Here is an 11,771-nt window from a genome sequence, read left to right as displayed (position 1 = left end):
TAATTTAAGGTAACTGTGTTTTTGTTATTGATTTGATTATTATTTGTATGTTTTCTAGGTTTTCAATGTTATTTGAAATCAGTTATTAAAAATGTTTTTGTGTAATTATGCTTCTATTTCTAAAGTTTTGACATTATGTAAAATGACTTAGAGTTTGTTGTTGCTTTGTTAATGTTTTTCCAATTTGTTGCTTGTATTGAAATTTTTACTCTCTGTTTTGTAGTCTGATTTTGTTGTATTCTGTTTATCTTGTAGTTATTTGTTTTTTTGTTTGTGATTTTCAGGTTTTGTTAATATTTTGTTGAAATGGGTAAAAAGAGGGCTGGTCGTAAACCGGAAAGTAGCAGTTCAGTGCTCGATTCTGGTTCTGATACGTCGGACCGTGAAACTGTTGGCGATGAAGCCATATCCCGGCATCCTGATGATGTTGTTCCTGCTGCTGAAACTACTGGAGCAGTCGAGTCCTCACATGTTGACAATAGTGAAATGGATTTGTCGCGGAAAATTCCCAATGTTGATGTGAATGAGACTGTTGTGCAGCCTAGTGTATTAGACATTGCTAGGGAAGCAGTGGAGTCGCTTCGAAGATCTCCTAGACCAACGCTAACAAAAGCTATGATAATTGAAAGTCGGCTGAAAAGTGTTGCGGTTGCGAATGTTAAACAAACTCCTGAAGCAGAAGGTGTTCAATCTGATTCACAACAAACTGTTGAACCATTAGTGAATCCGACTGGGCGATCTTCGAAGCGTTCAAAGAAGGGTGGAGCTTCTTCTATCGCTGCTGAAATGGCTAAGCTGAAGGCGTCGTATGCTGGCAAAAAAACAGTTAAGCATGTTTCATTTGAAACTGCGAAGAATGATAGCCATGTGGAAGAAGCGGCTGCTCCTGTTAAAGAAGTAAAAAAGAAACCTCTCGTTGCTGCGAAGCGGAAAGTGGTATTTGAATCAACGGCTGATGATAAGGGCGCTGATAAAATTGCTAAGGTATGAACTATGTAACTTGTTTATTTTATGTCGATTTTCAGTATTGATATTGTTTTTGTTTGGTTGAATGTATTTTTATTTTTATTTTGTTTATTTAATTGCGTATGAATTTTCTGTCACAGAAATCTCCTAAATCGCCTATTAAGAAGAAAACTGTTAAGAGTACCGCCGGTGCTAAGAGAAAAGCTTCTGCTGAACCTTCTGAACTTGAAGAAGTATTGGTCGAGACAACGATTAAGGTATTGTGTACTTGATTTTATGTGTTTACTGCCTTTTTTTGTTATGTTTCTTATCTGTTGATGTTTGTGTTTTTTCCTTGTCTTTTGATGTATGTGTTTTGTGTCTTTATTTGTTTATGTGTAATACCCCGTGTTTTTCCGGCTAGTTCCGATGAACTTTCCAATATACCTGGATTTGTTTGAGTTGGTTTGACTTCTCGAAAGCATGGTTTGAAGGTTCATGACCTCTTGAATGATGTTTTATGATGTTTTGAGTGTGGTTTGGGTCATCGGATCGATTCTGAGCTTAAAGTTAAATTTCATATTTTTCCTTCTTGGGCAGAAAAGTTAGCGGTCGCCAACTTTAGTTAGCGGTCGCCAACTACTTTGCGGTCGCGAACTATTGTTCGCGGTCGCCAACTTGCACTGTACAGTTCGCCGTTTTTCTATAAATACCACCTTATTCGACCTAAATCAATTTTGAACTTTTCTTAAAACCCTATTGCGGCTGTCACTCTCAGATTATCATCTCCTATTGATTCCTCAACCTATTTTCTTCAAGTGTAAGTATTTTAATCAACTATTTCAACATTTAATCCCTTAAAACTCATTCAATCGACTTCTTATTAATTATTCTCTATTATATGTTGCTATAGGCTGAATTGAGTTATTATTTTTCTGGGTTTTCTCTATTGGATCATTATTAATCTATTTCAAGAGGTTGGTGGTTCTAATCCTTTGCTTTGAATTGTAGAGATTGTTAGATATTGGTTTACTTTATTACTTTGGGTGATATAGCATGTTGTATATTCTGTTTTGACTTGATTGAAATCTGAGATTTCATACTTTGGGTGTTGTTGTTGTTAATTGTTGATGTTCTTACTTGATTAGCTTGGAATCATTGTTTAGACTAAGGGCTATGTGATTTGGTATGTGGTTATGAATTAAATTATGTTTCTCTTTCTATAAAAATCTGGAAATACGTATATAAATTGGTAATAGGTGGCTAGTTAAGAATCTTACATTGGGTGACTTGAGATCATTGGCTAGACTTAAGTGTGGTACTAAATTGTAGGTTTCTATAAGTAATCCGATGTTTTAAAGGCATATAAATGTGGCTGGAAATTATCTTTTCAAAAGGGTTATTTTGATAGTTCTAATACGTTGGGCTAATTGATTGAATTGGAAATTGTTGCACAAATCGTTTATAAGTTAAGATAAGTTACCATTGTTTTGATAGTGGATTAAAAAGGTAATTTCAAATCTGAATTGGTTAGTTTATAAGTGTTCATAATCATTGTTGTATCTATTTAAAGTGATTTAACACGTTGTGTTTATTTGGGTAATCTTTTGCCAAGTGTTGGCTTAAGTGTTGGCGTGTTGTTACAATTGGATTGTTAGTGATGTTAAGTGTTGAGTTCCTTTGTTTCAAGTTAATATTATTATAAAGATATTCCGGATTTTTAAATTTGGTTTATACATTGGTTTTGGGTGGGTTAGACTTTGGTCGCCTGACATGTGGGAAGAAATTGAGCATAGTGATGACTCAGTTGACTCACTACTTTGGAATCACTTATTTGAAATAAAGTTGATTTGGGTTTTTGCCCACTCCGGTTTATGTTTTAAAGGTCGGGAACTTAACTTAACATGACTTGTTGTTGGCTTGTTATTTTATTGAGTATTGTGTTTATTTTGATGGGCTTTACCTTGACTTGTCGTTTGTGCTAGTCCTATGTGGTGTCTAGTACTCCTTAGAGTTAGGGTATGTTTTTAATTATTATTTATACCTTGTTTAGACCCGTCGACCGTTCGTACTTTAGAGACGAACCATGATTCGATTGCTTGCGAGGTTGTCACGTGGATTAGCAAGCAGTGAGTTTGTACTTACTATTTACCGCTTTATTAAGTAAATTGTTATTTTAATATATAAATATATAATGTATATGTATATTTCGAACTGTTTTTCCATTATGGCTTTTAGTTGGAACATGCTACCTAATGGGCATCATTAGGACTGCGTGCGCACCGGTATAGATCTGGGTAAGGTATATATGGAAATGTGGCAACTCGGTGTGAGCATAGCTCTCGGGACCAGGTAGAGTAACTCGGTGTAGCTCAGCTCTCGGGACTCTGGTATAAGTGTGGTCAGTGGTAACTCGGTGTAGCTCAGCTCTCGGGACCAGACCTATTGGATTGTGATATTTATTAGAATTGTGGATTAGGGTTCCAACTATTATCCGTAATATCGTTATTAAATGTTTTAAACGGTTTTAAAGGTTTTCCACTTAATAAATGTAGATAGTGGTATAAACTCATCTCAGTATATCTGACCCCGTTGTTTTCCCAATTTTCCCCAGGGTTATGATCTGAGAGAGTCTGGTGATCTCCGCATTTACTTTTCCTCGGAGGTTCCATTTATTTTAATAAAACTGTAAAACTGTTTTATTCTTAGACCGCAGTAGTAACTAGACGTCTTTATTGTTATTATATCTTTGTCGGATTGGTTCGACTGGTTTTATTGCTTTGGCATGTTATATCATTTACTTGGGTTTATGATAAATCTATTTTAGACTCGGAATTGGATAAGCTTGTTATATTAACTGATGAATATTATAACTGCTAGATTTAGGCTGAAGTCTCGATTGCCCCCGAGCATTGGTTTTCTGCAGGTATAATTGAATTGTATGTTTAAGGAAGGCTAGCTACGGGTTTCGGTACTACATTACCCATACCCTAGCGCCGGTCGCGATTCATGAAAATGGGTCGTGACAAACTTGGTATCAGAGCTTTGGTTTCAAACCAAGGCCTTATGCATGTTATGTGTTTATTATTTTGGCATGATAAGTTGATGTCGTGTCTTAGGAACTACTGCGGAATTAGGATTCGTGTCTTGTCTTTTTAAAACGTCATCATTTGTTTTCAAATTTTCAGCCTACATCCTATAGGTGGTGTCTGTCAGTCTTTATTTGGTATTGATGCTATGATTGTCAATTAATTTCACTTGGATGTTACTTGCTGTGATTTATTATGTTGAGGTTATTTCACTTGGGTGATTTTACTATTGCTTTCGATTTCTCGGGAAATCATAGGCTGGTAAATTTTTCTAAAACTCGTACTTAGGTATGATGTTGTTTGATATATTTTGGCTTTATGCCACTAATGAATTAATAACGATGGATTATTTCGTAGTACATTTTGGCTTTGGCCGTAATTGTTGGGTGCTATATACGCTAGTACATATGAGGATACATTTGGGCGTTAGTCTTGTTTCCTAATAAAAAAATTTTGGATTAAACTTTAAAACATGTTTTATGGTCATATATGGTCTGACCACATGTTCTTTAAGGGTGTTTTTTTTTATTAAGAAAAGTAATTTTGCTTAAATTGTGTTTTGACACAAAATCATAAGAGAAGTTTGATATTAAATTCTTAAAAAGTTTGATTTTTGGTTGAGTTACCAGTAAAAAGAAATTCTTGTGTTTTGAAATATTATGTTTGGTCTGGTGTTAACAAGCAATTATTTCAAAATGATATTTTATGAGATGAACCATTGTTTTAAGAATTTAACGTTGAACTTATTTTATCATGTTGTAGTATGCCAGCATTTTAAATTTTTGGGATTTACAGAATAGATGTTTGAAATCAAAGATTTCTCACTTGAGTTTTAAATTACCGTTTAGCGGTTGGTTTAAGTTGAGTTTCCAAATTTGAAAGGCTGGAAATTTTATTAAAATACTTTTCCGGATTTACAAATATTTTAAATACGTTTTATAAACAGTTGTTTTGGGTTTGACTTGGGTCACCCAAATTTAGGAGTTGAGCTTGGTAGTTGTAATGACTCGGCTAGCTCGATGATTTTTATAGTTTGAGATACTTGGGTATCCGTTTAAAAGCAACTAATAAATAAGAAGAGACTTTTACAGACAGTGATTTTGTTTTAGCCGTGGGGCTCAACAAATATTTGGAAGTTTTCATATTCGACTTTAAATTTCAAAACGAATTTTAAAGCATACTATTAAAGGATGATAAAATTACATGATGATTTTGTAATGAGATTTTAAAGAAATGTTGTGGCATGTCCCGATTTGTCTTTTAAATATGTTTGGGTTAATTGTGTTCAATGGCATGCTTGGGTGAATTGTGGTTCATAGAATTCGTAATCTGTTGGTAATAAAATTTGTTGTATAACTCGCTTGTCTGTTGGACTAAGTTGATTGTTTTGTTTTGTCTCTTCGTGCGGAGTAGCACGTGGGATGATTTATTTCATGCGGTTATAGTAGATACCTGATTTTTAGTTTGATTGTGGGTTAAACTTTGTTCAGACCCCGTGTTGATGTAGTATCAACTAAGGATAAGTTGAGTTTGCTATTTTGTTATATTGAAACGAAATCTTTGGATTTCGATATCGAGGAAGATGAGGGAAATATTCCCTTGGATTGGTTGATGATTTCTGATTGTCTTAGAACGGATATTGGAAACTCTGAACCGAGAAGATAGATCGGTGTATTAATACACTGGTGTTTCCATCAAGTCGGATGATGCGATGCGGGAGCTAGCGGTAATTTTTTTTGGGAGGAACGTATTGATGTGTTATTTCCTTGGGAATGAGTTTCAATTAGGGTTGAGGTTAGTTGGATAATTATACGGAAGAGTTGAAATGAAATTTTAGGTTAAATTGTTATAGCATCGAATGTTGCTAGGTTCAAGTTAGAAATTTTGAGGAATACTTTGAGGTTATCGAGTGCACATCTCACAGAGTGTAACGTCTAGCAAAGGTTTGATTGTGAAATGAATTTCAAAGGTTGATTTGCTAAAATATTTAAAATATTTTAACACGTAATTGTGCCCAGACATATCATGAACATGCATTTTGAATGTCACGAATAGGATTGCATTGAACACTGAGTATGTTCACTAAATAAAAGATAAATTAATAATTGATACATGCATAATAGTACATGCATCACATGCATAGAAATGATTAGGGTTAGATGCAACTCTTTGGGGATGAGAGATGTCATCACCCTGGCGCACAATTATGTAAAATGGATTTTTCGATAAAGTGTTTTGAGAAATATGTTTTGAAACGAGCTCGCGAGTCACACTGTGATAAATGTGTTTGTAAAGTTGTCGAATTTCAAATAATTTTGAAACTGTTACCGAAATGTAGCTAGACAAATACTCTGTGATGATGGTTGTGAATTTTGGACGATTACTTAGTTAGGAATCGATCTGCGTCTTCAGAACTCTTGTGCTTCTTAAAAAGTAATGATGGCTTGAGGTTTGCGCTCGAGATTTGAATTGTGCTAAAAAGCGGAATAGAGTAATTTAGAATAGAAATCTTTCGTGATAATTTCCAATTTGTGATTTAAGGATTTGTGGTTTAAGGATGTTGGTTATGCTCATGTGTGTATATACACTACGTTTTTAAAGGAAACTTTATCTTTTCAGATTTGAAATTGTCCAAGTATTTTGGTATATGAATTTAAAGGTATTTTCATAAATAAGGAGATTTGTATTGTTAAATTTTACTCTTCTGAGTAAAGGAAGGATTTTTATCAAATTAGTTTCAAAAGAAATGGTAATTTTGTGGGCTTAACGATTTCTTCAAATTGTGTTTTTATTTACAAATTAAGATTTGTAAGTGACAATAAAATTTTATTGTTTTAAAAAAAATCAATGTATATTTTCAATATGAAGGATGTTTCCACGGTTTGTGTATTTTGGAAATGGGGATAATTTGATTTTAGCAAGTTTGGATTAAAGAGGACATAAATTTTGTCAATTTACTGTTTTATAAATTTACAAACGCATTGAAAAGTAAAGGGAAAATTTCAAATTCAAAATGCGAATATTTTGAAAATTTTCAAGGGTTTATAAACCGATGGATTTTCAACGGTAAAGGTATTTCGATATTGAATGCAAAAGGAGGTGTAAGACGTCAAGTTTTTTTTTAAAAGAGAAGTGGAAAATTTGTATATAAACTGTTTTGTATTAAAAGATTTTATACCCCCAAGGGTTGGTTTTGAGCATAACTAACAATCCGGCCGTAGTAAACTGGTCGCGATTCATGAAAATGGGTCGTGACAAATTTTTATAGTCAATTGATTAAATAATTTTGAGAATTTGAGTTCAATTTGGTTATATGAGATAGTTGATTTGAGAATCGGGAATCGCGGTTAACAGGTTCGACAACCATGATTGGTTGATCGATTTTGTTAATTGATGGAATTATTGTAATGTCTTGTTATCGTCTGGGTCAGTGGTTGAACCCTTGGTGAGAGAAGCAAAATATTTTTTTAAGTTGTGAGGTGTAGTCGAGGATCATTGTAATTGATATTGTTTATTATTAATCTGGAGTTTCTATTATTATGAGTTAAATTCACGTTTTCTTGGGAAAAACGGTATGCGTCTTGTGTTTTTATGATTCACAAGTTAATGGTATTATCGAGTTGGTATTAATCATTAGGATTGGATGATTAGTATAGTATTTGATGAGGAACTGAAATATTATTTGAAGTTTACTGGGTTTTGTTATTGATTATTTCGATGTCGAGATGTTATAAGTGAAAGTAAGTAAGTGTTTTAGAACGATAGATTTTTATCAGCTATGTTTGCAGTATCCTTGTTTTGTTTGAGGCAAAAGAGCTTGCAATTGTAGAACTATAGACGAGTTAAGGGCTTGATCTTGTATTTTGATATTAAGGATTTTATAATTATTAATATTCGAGGTGGTTTTGGAAGCCATTCCGGTAAAGAGCATTTGTGACTATTAGTTAGAAAATTGTGGATTATTCAACTGTGTTGATCGAGCAATCGTTGGAGCACCTAGTTGTTAGACTCAGAATTTTGCGCATACGTGTGTTGTAACCGTTTAAAGTGCGAATCAGTATCAGATTTAAAATTCGAGGTCGAATTTTCCATAGGTTGTGGAGAATGTAATACCCCATATGTTTTTGGCGTGTTTCGTCTTGTGTTGACTTTCTCTGGGTGGAAAATTTGATTAGAGTTATCATCGAAAGAGATTTGAGATTTGTTCTTGATTATCCTAAGTATTTCAATCGAGCTTTATGTGGGAGAGTTTGTATTCCTTCGTTTGATTTCACCTAGAAAGGGCGATATCATTTTATGTTAAGTGGAAGTTAGTACTAAGGCTTTTGCGACCTTTTAAGATTGTTTGGTTATGAAAGTTGTGGTTTTGCGTTATCGTTCGAGGAACAACCTGTTGAGTTTTGCTTACGCAAGTGCGTTGGTCGTTAAGCACAGAGTACTAATGATTTTAGTCGGGTTGGTTTTTGATTAAAGATTATTCTTAAAAGATCGGGTTCGTTGCAGTGTTGTTGATTATTGTTCTTGTTACGTTGGGTATCTTGTTGATACGTTTTCATATCAGTCTTGTGCATTTGTTCAGCTAGACGTGTAGTTTTATGCTATGTTGTTCGACAGTTATATTTGTTTTAAAAATCGAGGACGATTTTGTTTTAAGTTGGGGAGAATGTAATACCCCGTGTTTTTCCGGCTAGTTCCGATGAACTTTCCAATATACCTGGATTTGTTTGAGTTGGTTTGACTTCTCGAAAGCATGGTTTGAAGGTTCATGACCTCTTGAATGATGTTTTATGATGTTTTGAGTGTGGTTTGGGTCATCGGATCGATTCTGAGCTTAAAGTTAAATTTCATATTTTTCCTTCTTGGGCAGAAAAGTTAGCGGTCGCCAACTTTAGTTAGCGGTCGCCAACTACTTTGCGGTCGCGAACTATAGTTCGCGGTCGCCAACTTGCACTGTACAGTTCGCCGTTTTTCTATAAATACCACCTTATTCGACCTAAATCAATTTTGAACTTTTCTTAAAACCCTATTGCGGCTGTCACTCTCAGATTATCATCTCCTATTGATTCCTCAACCTATTTTCTTCAAGTGTAAGTATTTTAATCAACTATTTCAACATTTAATCCCTTAAAACTCATTCAATCGACTTCTTATTAATTATTCTCTATTATATGTTGCTATAGGCTGAATTGAGTTATTATTTTTCTGGGTTTTCTCTATTGGATCATTATTAATCTATTTCAAGAGGTTGGTGGTTCTAATCCTTTGCTTTGAATTGTAGAGATTGTTAGATATTGGTTTACTTTATTACTTTGGGTGATATAGCATGTTGTATATTCTGTTTTGACTTGATTGAAATCTGAGATTTCATACTTTGGGTGTTGTTGTTGTTAATTGTTGATGTTCTTACTTGATTAGCTTGGAATCATTGTTTAGACTAAGGGCTATGTGATTTGGTATGTGGTTATGAATTAAATTATGTTTCTCTTTCTATAAAAATCTGGAAATACGTATATAAATTGGTAATAGGTGGCTAGTTAAGAATCTTACATTGGGTGACTTGAGATCATTGGCTAGACTTAAGTGTGGTACTAAATTGTAGGTTTCTATAAGTAATCCGATGTTTTAAAGGCATATAAATGTGGCTGGAAATTATCTTTTCAAAAGGGTTATTTTGATAGTTCTAATACGTTGGGCTAATTGATTGAATTGGAAATTGTTGCACAAATCGTTTATAAGTTAAGATAAGTTACCATTGTTTTGATAGTGGATTAAAAAGGTAATTTCAAATCTGAATTGGTTAGTTTATAAGTGTTCATAATCATTGTTGTATCTATTTAAAGTGATTTAACACGTTGTGTTTATTTGGGTAATCTTTTGCCAAGTGTTGGCTTAAGTGTTGGCGTGTTGTTACAATTGGATTGTTAGTGATGTTAAGTGTTGAGTTCCTTTGTTTCAAGTTAATATTATTATAAAGATATTCCGGATTTTTAAATTTGGTTTATACATTGGTTTTGGGTGGGTTAGACTTTGGTCGCCTGACATGTGGGAAGAAATTGAGCATAGTGATGACTCAGTTGACTCACTACTTTGGAATCACTTATTTGAAATAAAGTTGATTTGGGTTTTTGCCCACTCCGGTTTATGTTTTAAAGGTCGGGAACTTAACTTAACATGACTTGTTGTTGGCTTGTTATTTTATTGAGTATTGTGTTTATTTTGATGGGCTTTACCTTGACTTGTCGTTTGTGCTAGTCCTATGTGGTGTCTAGTACTCCTTAGAGTTAGGGTATGTTTTTAATTATTATTTATACCTTGTTTAGACCCGTCGACCGTTCGTACTTCAGAGACGAACCATGATTCGATTGCTTGCGAGGTTGTCACGTGGATTAGCAAGCAGTGAGTTTGTACTTACTATTTACCGCTTTATTAAGTAAATTGTTATTTTAATATATAAATATATAATGTATATGTATATTTCGAACTGTTTTTCCATTATGGCTTTTAGTTGGAACATGCTACCTAATGGGCATCATTAGGACTGCGTGCGCACCGGTATAGATCTGGGTAAGGTATATATGGAAATGTGGCAACTCGGTGTGAGCATAGCTCTCGGGACCAGGTAGAGTAACTCGGTGTAGCTCAGCTCTCGGGACTCTGGTATAAGTGTGGTCAGTGGTAACTCGGTGTAGCTCAGCTCTCGGGACCAGACCTATTGGATTGTGATATTTATTAGAATTGTGGATTAGGGTTCCAACTATTATCCGTAATATCGTTATTAAATGTTTTAAACGGTTTTAAAGGTTTTCCACTTAATAAATGTAGATAGTGGTATAAACTCATCTCAGTATATCTGACCCCGTTGTTTTCCCAATTTTCCCCAGGGTTATGATCTGAGAGAGTCTGGTGATCTCCGCATTTACTTTTCCTCGGAGGTTCCATTTATTTTAATAAAACTGTAAAACTGTTTTATTCTTAGACCGCAGTAGTAACTAGACGTCTTTATTGTTATTATATCTTTGTCGGATTGGTTCGACTGGTTTTATTGCTTTGGCATGTTATATCATTTACTTGGGTTTATGATAAATCTATTTTAGACTCGGAATTGGATAAGCTTGTTATATTAACTGATGAATATTATAACTGCTAGATTTAGGCTGAAGTCTCGATTGCCCCCGAGCATTGGTTTTCTGCAGGTATAATTGAATTGTATGTTTAAGGAAGGCTAGCTACGGGTTTCGGTACTACATTACCCATACCCTAGCGCCGGTCGCGATTCATGAAAATGGGTCGTGACATTATGTTTCTATATGCTTTATTACTTTTTGTTTTTATACTTGTTGACAAGTGGTTGATATGTTGTTGATTTTAACAGTCAGCTAAGACTAGATCAGCTTCTGCTTCTTCAAAGAAGAAACCTTCCACTGCAGCTCATGAACCTGAAATGGTTTTGAATAATTCTTCGAAAGAGGTATTATACCTTTCTTTTGTTTTGTAATGTTATCTTACTTTCATTTGTTTTAAGTTGGAATTAAAAAAATGAATTACTTATATATATGTTGATTTGTTGTTTATATAATGTTGATTTTATGTTGCTTTCTTTTCAAATTTGAAATTTAAAAAATTTCATGCATTGGTTGTATTTATGTTGCCATTGTGTTTATATCTTGTTGACATTGTTTATTTTAAGATTTATTTAGAAAAAGTCACAATGTAAATATTATGTTCATTGCTTGAATG

Source organism: Mercurialis annua, linkage group LG1-X, assembly GCF_937616625.2.
Source record: "Mercurialis annua linkage group LG1-X, ddMerAnnu1.2, whole genome shotgun sequence".
NCBI lineage: Eukaryota > Viridiplantae > Streptophyta > Magnoliopsida > Malpighiales > Euphorbiaceae > Mercurialis > Mercurialis annua.
Note: the sequence above shows the minus strand (reverse complement) of the source record.